This window comes from Alexandromys fortis, unplaced genomic scaffold (genome assembly GCF_014885135.2).
Source record: "Alexandromys fortis isolate MF-2015 unplaced genomic scaffold, M_Fortis_MF-2015_v1.1 scaffold_164, whole genome shotgun sequence".
NCBI classification, from domain to species: Eukaryota; Metazoa; Chordata; class Mammalia; order Rodentia; family Cricetidae; genus Alexandromys; species Alexandromys fortis.
The window spans coordinates 558083-568156 of NW_026068047.1; the positions used below are offsets into that span (position 1 = coordinate 558083).

At 40.6% G+C, this 10074-nt stretch overlaps 1 pseudogene; it reads right to left on the minus strand.

Moving 5' to 3' along the window:
- Positions 1-5868: 5868 nt before the first annotated feature.
- LOC126486616 (alpha-enolase-like) lies at positions 5869-7220 on the minus strand (annotated as a pseudogene).
- Between the last annotated feature and the right edge of the window lie 2854 nt (positions 7221-10074).

The window sequence follows — 10074 nt, forward strand, 5'->3', positions numbered from 1 at the left end:
GTGGGAATGCAAACTTGTGCAACCACTCTGGAAAGCAGTGTGGAGGTTTCTCAGGAAATTCGGGAACAACCTACCCATGGACCCAGCAATACCACTCTTGGGAATATACCCAAGAGAGGCCTTATCACACAACAAAAGTATATGCTCTACTATATTTATAGCAGCATTGTTTGTAATAGCCAGAACCTGAAAACAACCTAGATGCCCTTCAATTGAAGAATGGATGAAGAAAGCAATGTGCTCTTTCTAAGCGACTCAGTTGACCTAAATAGACAGCTTGGTCTGCTCTGAGAGTCGTCTTCACAGCTTAGCTTGTCTGAGAGACTTCATGGCCTGATTGAGATGCAAGACTATAAGCAGCTCACTGAATGACCTTCTTCTCACTCTTCAGCTCACAGCTCAAACACTTCCTGCCTTTCCAAGACGCTTCACAGTAATTCATTCTCTTCTTATCATATTCATAACTCACTGTACCTGCCATAAAACTTCTCCCTTTGCCTTCTACTCTAATAGTAAATAACTTTGATTTTGTGGGTCACCAGATCCTTAACAAGTCTGCAGTAGTAGTTGAAATGGTCCATGGTCCATAGGCAACATGGAAGCAAATGAGTCTATGTTCCTACAAAGTTTTGCTTCTCTATTATAATTAATAGAAAAATTTTCTATTGTCTTGAGTTGTTCATTTCTCTATTCTCATCATGAATCTGAGCCCAACATGCAGTAATTCATAGATGCTACACAGGTAGCTAACTAAGCAGATAAATAAATGAAATACCATCTCATTTGATGAGATGCTATTTACTTAATGAGAGCTAAGTACTTAATGTTATCAACAAGAATCTGGCCAACTGAATCATGATGAAAGAAACACATCAAATCAGCACACAGAAGAACCATTCACGCAGGTGTTAGGAAACTCTGAGGCAGCATTTTAACTGTTACCATATCAGTGTGACCAGAGATACATCTCTGTCCTATAGTCAAACTGTCAAGTACTGAAATGAACTTGCAGTCTTGACCTGTGGGATCAGTCCTATACAATCCATGTCTCTAAAGAAGTGATGTTGAAGCAAGGAGGAAGTCTAATAAACTGGAACTGATTTCCAAGGAAACATTCTTAGTGGAGTTTTCTCCAGTGAGCTCTCAGGTCTGAGTGTGCAACCATTAGCCTTTGTGGAGTTTAAGACTGGAAGCTTCTAAGGTTCTGATTTACTGATGCTGCAAGGGTTGGTCGGGCCTTGTTCATTCAGTTAAGGTACTGAAGGGGTGACTGACTCCACATGGTAGAGGATTTATAGACTTTTAAAATCCTCTGAGGAGGAGGAGGCTATCTGGAAAATTCACCTGAGTACCTCATTTCCTGAAAAAGCTGGAAAAACTAGTGAGGTCCCAAGGAAAGGCAGTTACCATATATTGGCTTTTAAGACATATTTTTTAAAAGTACTTTTCAATGTTATAGACATTTTATTGAGTTAAGCAACTGAACAATTGTGCAGAGCAACATTTTGCTATTAATTTTGATTTGATAGGAGAAGGAAAAGCCATGATCACACAGTACATTTAGAAATATTTTTTTCCTCCTATAAAATGGAACAGGGGAGCATGGAGCACAAGATAAACGATTTGGAAAAGGGAACAAATGACCTGTGCTTAACTGAATTGCACTGATTTCCATTTTTACTGGGTTCTTTCCTTTATTCCATTTTAGTTTTCTGGGTACAACTTCTTTCACAGGTGGTGTGGAAGTTCCTTCTGTTTATGTGTTGCTTTTATTGGTTAATGAATAAATAAAACTGCCTTGGCTTATAGCAAGGCAGAACATAGCTAGGCAGGTAAAACTAAACTGAATGCTGGGAGAGAGAAGGCAGAATCAAGAGAAGCCATGTAGCCCCACTGAAGACAAATATGGCAAGCCACAGCCACATGGTGATACACAGATTACTAGAAATGGGTTAAATTAAGATGTAAGAGTTAGACAATAAGAAGTTAGAGCTAATGGGCAAAGCAGTGATTTAATTAATACAGTTTCTGTGTGGTAATTTCAGTTCTGGGCAGCTGGGATGAACAAGCAGCCTCATACAACACACAGGATTTCATAGAATGAACAAAAAAAAGAAAAAAGTTGACTTTGTACAAATTCTGAAAACTGTATGACAAACCTAGACCATACATTGTTTTCCTATATTATTTCTAGGTTAAATATGAAAGTGTCCAAGATTATATATAATTAGCAAACACATAGAAAATTAGCAGTCAAATCATGCTCAAATGCATATTTGAGGAATGTTTTCTTCATGCCTCCAGAATCATGCTACAGATTGGTAGTATAATTATTATTAAGCCTGTATCCATTTTTAAGACTCCACACACTGATTGAGAAGCCTTCCAGATATCTGTTGACGAAAATCTAACTACCCTAGTTGTTGTGACATAAAGTAATAATCTGTTTGCTCTTGTGACTAGGGATGCAGACATGGCTTCTTGGGAGTGGCTTATCTTCCCTCTATTGGGAATTCCTAGTGTCTTTCCTCCCCTCATATATGGTTTCTGGATTAAAATAACCAGTGGGGCTTGGTTGTAGGTATTAGCTGGGGAATATACTCATGGTCTGTCCAAGAATCTTAGTTTCTTCTATCATGTTGCTGAACTTCAAAAAGAGTATGGGGGAGATAGGATGAACTCAAGACACCAAGGTAGAAGCCAAAAGATCTGTTGTACTAATAATGAAAGTCATGCATCTTTAGCTCTACATGACATTGTTACAAACAAGTCCATAGGAACATTCCAGATTCAAAGGGCGATAAATTGAGACAAATCCAGTTTTTGAAAATGTGGACAAAAGTCCACACAACAGAAGAACACCCTTAGGGGAGGTGTTACTGCTGTTATCTGCAGAAAATCCAGCCTCACGGGCAATGCAAATGTAATGCATCATGTTGAATGCTTAGTTACCTATTGCTGAGAAATAGCTCACACCATAACTTAGTGTCATGAAATGATTGTCAGTATATGTAGATGGTTCAGTACCACATGATATTAAATAATATTGCTCATATATCTTCACATCCTAGTTTTCACCAGAAACTAAGATGCACAAGTTTGTTTCACTCCATGCTTGGTGCCTCAGTTGAAATATCTAGAATGTTAAGATTCTTTGGTTATTCCTCTAAAGATCCAGAATGGGAAGAATATTCACCAAAATGACATCCATTAAAGTCTCAAAGTCAGTCAAAAATTAAGGAATGGTAATTATACCAAAGAAAATGACATGTGTTTGTGAGAATTGAGCATTAATGGTGGTCATCATCATAAACTATGTTTGACATTAGGGGTTTCATAAAAGGACTCTAGGAACCTATATGAGGGCTTACACTATGGAGTCAGGCTGTCCCTGGCTGTGTAAGGTACAGGACCAGATTTGAGCATGGTAACAGCGGTATGTATAAAGAAAGATAGTGAAACTGAACTGAGTTCTAGAGGGAGCACACACATGGAAGGCATTGTTAGCAGAAAACATTGTATAAGAAAGGAAAGAAATGCTAGAAATGAAATATATATTATATTATAATATTTATTAATATTAGTAATAATTTGAAGTAGGTAAGTATTTGTCTGGGCATGGGGTTGTGGAAGAGTTGGGGTAAAGGGCAGCAAGTTTATTATAACAGAATTCAAGGATTTCTGGATCCTGGTGAGTTGTTTGGACTTCATTATGTTGACAAGAAATGAGAAGTTCTATCAAACCTTTCAGGTTAAAGTGAGAGAGAGTGGTTGTGCCGAAGATCTGACAGCTTGCATGAGATGCTGTAAACATTAATCAAGAGACAGACAAACTCTAGTTAGTTATACAAAAGGCAAAATCATTTTTGTAGAGATACTGTTGGTGAAAACAACTGGTTCATTCCTGGACACCCAGACCCAAAATAATTACACAGAAACAACATTGTTTGGCCAATCATTTAGGTACATTTTAAGGTAGCGCTTACATTTTAAATGAACCCATTTTATCATTTTATATTTTATATAAAATTTATTTTGTATTTTATATTATTTAATATACCATGAGTCTCATGGTTTACTGATAAGGTTTATGGGCGTCTGTCTCCTTCAATGGCTACATGGCATTTTTTTTTACTATACCTACTCTCTCCTCTATCTGCTTGGAATACTCACCTTGCCCTATTTTGCGCTGCTATAGGCCCAAAGCAGATTCTTTATTAACCAGTGGTATTCACAGCATACAGAGGGGAATCCCACATCACTTTCCCTTTTCTGCCTAAATAGAAAGGAAGGTTTTAACTTTAACACAGTAAAATTACATATAGCAGGTATTAAGCAAGAATTACAGTTACAATATTTATATCTATCTTATCTTTTATCATAACTAAGGAAAACTATAATTATAGCTATCTACTATTTAACTCTATCAAAGACTCCAGAAGAATATAATATAACTTAAATAAATAGGAAGTGCATTTTAAGCAACTCCAAAAGCTCTAGAATTAACAAAGACTTCTCGCTGCCTGGACAGTCACTCAAAGTTTTTCTGTACTTTGGAGCACCCATATTTAGCCTACAGGCCCATAGTATCCAGCAGACTTTTTGATGAAGCAGGAAATTTCAAAGACAGTTTCACCTATATTGCCAGTTTGTCAGTTACTTTCTTTTGTGTTTTACAGAATGTCTGGCAGTTTTTTTTATGAAGCAGGAACCCCAAAGGACCTCACCTTTAGGCAAGGACTGTCGAACCTTACCAAGACAAGGTGAGATGATTTTGAAAAATTTCCTGCCTCTGAAAATGGTCTGCCAGTTATTCTAGGCCTTAGCCAAAGATGCTTGCTTTGATGTTGCAAATGGACTTCAGGTGATTGCCCAGGTAGCCAGATGTCTCTTTCATCTACCTTATATTTTAAAAACTGTTTGATTGTACTTGCTGCCTACTCAAGTAATATAATCTCTCTTCTCAGATCTTCAATGGGGTTAAAGACTAGATAGTCATAGTTACTTTCCTCCCATGACTTAGAAAAGCTATTTCTAATACAAAACTTATACTCATTGGGATAAAATAATGATTGAAACATTTATCATATTTTTCTTGTTATTCTAGTTTTTATACTTGATATCTGTTCTTATTGTATATAGTTATTGTATTGGGTTTGGGATTCTTTTATTTAGACAAAAGGGAGAGGTGCTGGGGAACCTCCTTCAGCCAATGGCCTTTGAGAGGTTGGGCAAAGTTGGGCATGGCCTTGGGTACCAAAAAGGCTTGTGCTAGCTCTCTCTCTCTCTCTCTCTCTCTCTCTCTCTCTCTCTCTCTCTCTCTCTCTGTGTGTGTGTGTGTGTGTGTTTCCTCACCTGGCTTCTGGATTTGGTTCCTGTTCCCCATTTGTGCAGAAGACTGTGGTCTGTGAGTTACCCCTGAATAAATAACCCTCTATTATATTCAATTCTGAGCAAGTGTGGGATTTTTTTTATTCACAGTAACCTACAAGTTACCAGACCAATAGGACAATTTTCACATGTTATTGTAGAATCATTGAGAGTATTAGCTGGCCAAATCTTCTTCCATATTATTATTTTTTTATGGGTCACTGAGGCTTTTATTCTGCATGTAGAACGCCAGGGCAGGGGTCTTTCCTGTGGCCACCCTAGGGATTACACTGGGCTCCAGACACTAGCTTGGAAGTGAGGTGACAATGATTCGGACCAGTCACATGATTACAAAGCTGGGGTTTCCAGCAGGGCTCCAGGTGGTCGGGCAGACTGAAGATGTCTAAGGAAGCAGTGGCATGGGAGGGGCAAGCACTGGGCCGGCCTTGAGCTGCCTTGATGACATCAGGGATGGGGTCTAAGCAGCTGGTGGTTCCAGGGATCTGCATCCACTTTACTTGGCCAGGCGCTCGGATCGGCAAGGAGCACCAGTCTTGATCTGCCCAGTGCAGAGCCCCACTACCAGGTCAGCGATGAAAGTATCCTCGGTCTCCCCAGAGCGATGGGACACCATGACGCCCCAACCATTGGACTGGGCCAGCATGACGCCCCAACCATTGGACTGGGCCAGCTTACACGCCTGCAGAGACTCGGTCACGGAGCCAATCTGGTTCACTTTGAGCAGGAGGCCTTGGCAATCCTCTTAGGGTTCGTCACTGTGAGATCGTCCCCAACCACCTGGATGCCTGAGCTAGCTGTGAACTTCTTCCAGGCTTCCCAGTCATCCTGGTCAAAGGGGTCCTCGATGGACACCACTGGATACTCCTGGATGAAGGACTTGTACAGGTCAGCCAGCTGGTCAGGGGTGATGTACCTGCTGGTGTCATCAGGAGACTTGAAGTCCAGGTCGTACTTCCCGGACCTGAAGAACTCAGAGGCGGCCACGTCCATGCCGATGACAACCTGTTCAGTGTAGCCAGCCTTTCCAATTGCGTTCTTCAGCAGCTCCAGAGCTTCTTTGTTCTCCAGGATGTTAGGCACAAACCCGCCCTTGTCACCCACATTGGTGGCATCCTTCCCATATTTCTCCTTGATGACATTCTTCAGGTTGTGATAAACCTCTGCCCCAATGCGCATGGCTTCGCGGAAACTGGACGCCCCCACAGGGAGGATCATGAACTCCTGCATGGCCAGCTTGTTGCCAGCGTGAGACCCGCCGTTGATCACATTGAAAGCTGGGACTGGCAGGATGACTTCAGCGTTGCCAGCCAAGTCAGCGATGTGGCGGTAGAGGGGCACCCCCTTTTCTGCAGCACCAGCTTTGCAGACAGCCAGGGACACTCCCAGGATGGCATTGGCACCGAATTTGGATTTATTCTCGGTGTCGTCCATCTCGACCATCAGCTTGTCGATCTTCTCCTGCTCCACCACATTCAGTTTCTTGCTAACCAGAGCAGGTGCGATAGTTTTATTGATGTGCTCAACAGCCTTTGAGACACCCTTCCCCAAGTAGCGGGTCTTATCATTGTCACGGAGTTCCAGGGCCTCATAGATGCCAGTGGAGGCACCGCTGGGCACGGCAGCCTGGAAGAGACCTTTTGAGGTGTAGAGATCAACCTCAACAGTGGGATTCCCACGGGAGTCAAAGATCTCTCGGGAGTGGATCTTGAGAATAGACATGGCTTGTTTCTGGCAGTCGGCATGCCGCAGAGGAAGAGCACAGAGGTTCCTGCACACACCCTGGAGAGCGTTCAGGAGAGACGTGCGCGCGACCCGGGAGCCGAGCTGGTCTTTCCATATTATTATTATACCATTCTGTTTTATATCACCATGGCTGCTATATTTGTTCTGAATTAATATTTGCTATCTTCCCTCAACTCCTAAAGTAGCTCCTGGAGTCTATTACATTTATCAGGGCTTTCTCTATAGAATGAAAAGTCCAGAGTAGTATAAAATCAGCATGGCAAACTTAGAACAGTAACTCTGCATACACTGACACCAAGAAAAGAGATTGGGACCAAGTGGAGAGTAAAGGCGTTTCATTATGAGGCAAGTGAAGGTGTTTCTATTTTAGAGAAGCAGTAGAAAACACTATTTGTTCAGAGAGTGCTTGTCAGTGCTTACCACATTCAGGACACTATTATAAAGGTAGAAAATAGCATTGAGTGGAATGGCCTTTTTCTTCTTATAGACCTTCTTTATAGTATGCTACTGTGGCAGGCATGGGTTTGTTGGGTCAAAGAAACTTTGAAGAAGGATACCGAGTCTACTTGGATCCAAACTGTCCTCTCATATGTGCAAGGTATGTTTCCCAACACCAAAGACTGTAATGTCCTTGTCAGTTATTAACTCGGACAATTGCTCACTGCTAATGAGGAAATGTGGGAAGGGCCTGTGTCAGAGTGAGAATAGGTAGCCTCTGGGGCAAGAGGGGCATGATCACTAGTTTGTACTCAAACAGTTTTGTTACTTGTTTCTACCCAAATTCTGACCTCTGAAGAATGCATTCATTCCCATTGTTCACTTATTTCCATCCCGTTGGGTTTATTTTTAACACCCATTAGTCGTGCCCTTTCCCATTAAAGTTGTTATCAGACAACTACTTAGACTAAGGACATTTTACTCTGAGGGAATGGGTTTCAAATTGCTTTCTCTTGTAATAACATCAGCAACATGAAGGAGCTGCCAAGGAGCCGAGTGCTACAGGAAGTAAGGCAGTGCTCATTCTGAGCTGATTTAGACGGATGCTTCAAGGATGGTGCATTTCACTGTCCACTCTTAGATTTGCATTAGGTTGACAGTATCCTGAGTGGACTTGGATTTCATCCATTTGTTCTGTGTTCTTTGTTGAGTTTTCAGTTTTAAAGTGGGTTTTTATTTTAGTGTGTATGCTAATACACACATGGTAGATATAGAAACACTCTATTAGTGAAAGCACCTTTCTCTACAACCATGTAAGACGACCCATAATTCACTATAAATTCTCTTACACTCAAAGTTTTGTCTTCTTCTTTTAGTTTCTTTAATTTTTATCTTTTGATATCTCTATATATTATCTCTGTCTTCCCTCCCCCCGTGTGTGTGTGTCTAGGTGTGTTTGCACATCTGTGTTCGGTTGTATGTACGGTTGACAGAAGTCAAGGTTGGGTGCCTTCCTCAATCATTCTCCACTTTGGTTTTTCAGACAATGTCTCACATTAAACCTGAAGCTCACCAATTTGGCTAAACTAGCTGGCCCATAATTCCCAGGGATCATCCTGTCTCTGTCTCCCCAGTGCTGGGATTATAGGCATGAGCTAGTGTGCCTGGCTTTTCTGTGGGTGCTGGTGATCAAATTCAAGTCCTTATGCTTGCTCAGTGAGCACTTTACTCACTAAACCCACTCACCAAATCCAGTTATTTGTATTTCTTTTGGCTTCATTTATTTTAAGATCTTATTTTCATTACTAATTGTGTGCATTGCTGTGGGGGGTGGGGCTTGTGTATGTAAGTGCAATGCCTGAGGAGGCCAGAAAATAGTGTTGCATCTCCTGGAGCTGGAGTGACAGGCTGTGAGCAACTTTGCAGAGGTGCTGGAAACTGAACTCGAGTCCTCTGCAAGAGTGATGTGTGTTCTTAATCACGGATTGGGTGTGTTTTTGCATAATCACTTCTATGATTCTCAATGACTTGGAAGATAAAATATTGTTTATACTTAACCTAAAAGTTAAACACCTGTTGTTTTCACATTTCTGTGTGAATTGTGTGTTTGTGCAAAGTTCTTCTCCTAGGCAATTGTTAGCAGGTAGGAAAAATTAAGAAACAGCAGATTCATGATCTCATTTTTCACGAGGTAGTTTGCAATTCTAATTTAGGTGTAAGATGACCTGTTTTAGCCTATGATGATTTTATGAATGGCAACTGTTAAGAACATCTAATCTGTATCCTCAGCTGTTTAATAATAGCTAATTATAGACACTATGGAGGTTGTAGTGGGCCCATTCTAACATGATGAAGAGTAGTTTTGAAGTGCTTAATACTTTCTAGAAACAAGAATGTCTTGGAATCAGTAGTGGCTGTAGTTTATTATTTATTCATTTATTGGCACTTGCATTACATTTTGTTTCACTGATAATTTTGCTGAAAAATACATTAAGTGAAAAATTATATGCATGTCTATCTAAAAATAAGAAACTGACAATTATCATTTATTTAAGATTCCAAATGGATTTTTTTAAGCAACCATCTAAATAACCATGTGATCATAATAGTGTAAATCTAAGGCTGGCAAACTGTTACAGGTCCTATATTTTCCTGTGTATTCATCTTATGATTATTGATTTAACACTTGATATCACAGGCCCTTGGAGGGAATGTATCTGTTAAAAGACCAATGAAGAAGGACACTAAAAAGAAACACCACACTAGCTCAAATTTAGTATAATAAAAGTTTATTTATTTAAGGGTGGAGTCATAGATCACAATCCTCAGCTGGAATGGGGAACAGCAACTGAATCCTGCAGCCAGAAAAGAGAGGCTGGATGCATACTTTACCTCGCCATATATAAGAGGCCACACCCAAGTGGGCGGGTAACTTAAAGGCTACTGATGGTAGGAAGTCCTACAGCACTTCCCCCTTTTGTTTAAATAAGAAAGTTCTAAGCC